The sequence below is a fragment of the Penaeus monodon genome, chromosome 22 (assembly GCF_015228065.2).
Source record: "Penaeus monodon isolate SGIC_2016 chromosome 22, NSTDA_Pmon_1, whole genome shotgun sequence".
NCBI lineage: Eukaryota > Metazoa > Arthropoda > Malacostraca > Decapoda > Penaeidae > Penaeus > Penaeus monodon.
The window spans coordinates 25,014,588-25,015,619 of NC_051407.1; positions in this window are offsets into that span (position 1 = coordinate 25,014,588).

Below are 1,032 nucleotides of genomic sequence, written 5' to 3' on the forward strand. Positions count from 1 at the left end.
GGTTTCGTGGACCTAATAAACATTTCGTTGTCCACTGCCACCTCCTTATCCTCTCTAATTGCCCTGCCAACGGTGAATCAAGCAGTGCCAACGGCGACCCCGCCCCCCTCCCCCCGCTCGTTCTATAGAGGAGCGCCGACGCCAGACTCCTCGCCAGAAGCCGCGCGTGACAGAGCTCCTGACGCGGCTCCCGGAGAGTTCACAGGGGCGAGGCAAAGTCCGCAGACCAAGCACCCTCCCCGCCAGCCCTAAATCTCAGAAGCGCCGCCTTTTTCCACAGCCCGTAGGACCAGATGGCAGGATGAATTCCCCTCACATCTTGCGCGCGCTAAATTATCCCTTCTAATTACGCAAAAAAGATTTACAGCGTTCTTTCAGCGAAGTAAGTAAGAAGGTATATTAGCAGAGGGCGGCGGCGTGTGTGAGGAGGCGGACGAGACGAGCGGAGATTACGAGACGCCCTTTCAGCCCGAACGCGTGTGTAATGCGATCGCATACAAGTGTGTTTCACTTTTCACGCGGCTGTGTGCATAGCAAAGGGGATTCTGCTTCTATTCACAGAAAGTGACGGAGAGTTGTTTCAGCAGAAGGGGATGTGCATGAGGACGAAGCAAGGGGCTGGGCAGGGTGCAGGGCCCCCCGGGGCAAGACCAGGGGCCCCCGGGGCACGTCACTTGAGAACACGGGCCACGTGGGCCAGGAGCCACGTCGCGGGTGACGGCGCTGCGCCTGAATTATTGAGTAAGTGATTCCTTCTCCCGTGGCCATTTAGTACAGCAATTACCACACGTCCATCTATATCACATTAGCGGCGACTCTTGGCGCCAGGCCAGCACTCGTAAAAAGCCTGTGGGCGAGGGGGAAGAGGCCTCCTCCCCGGGCCCCCACCCCTGGCTCCCTCCCCCATGCGAGGGTGCTCAAGGAAGCAGGGCGGGGGAGGGGGGGGGGGCAGGCGAGAGTCAAGATCTGCGAACTTGCTTGAGCTTGTAGAGCTCCATGGGTTTCCCTCCTCATCAATATTAATTAATAAGA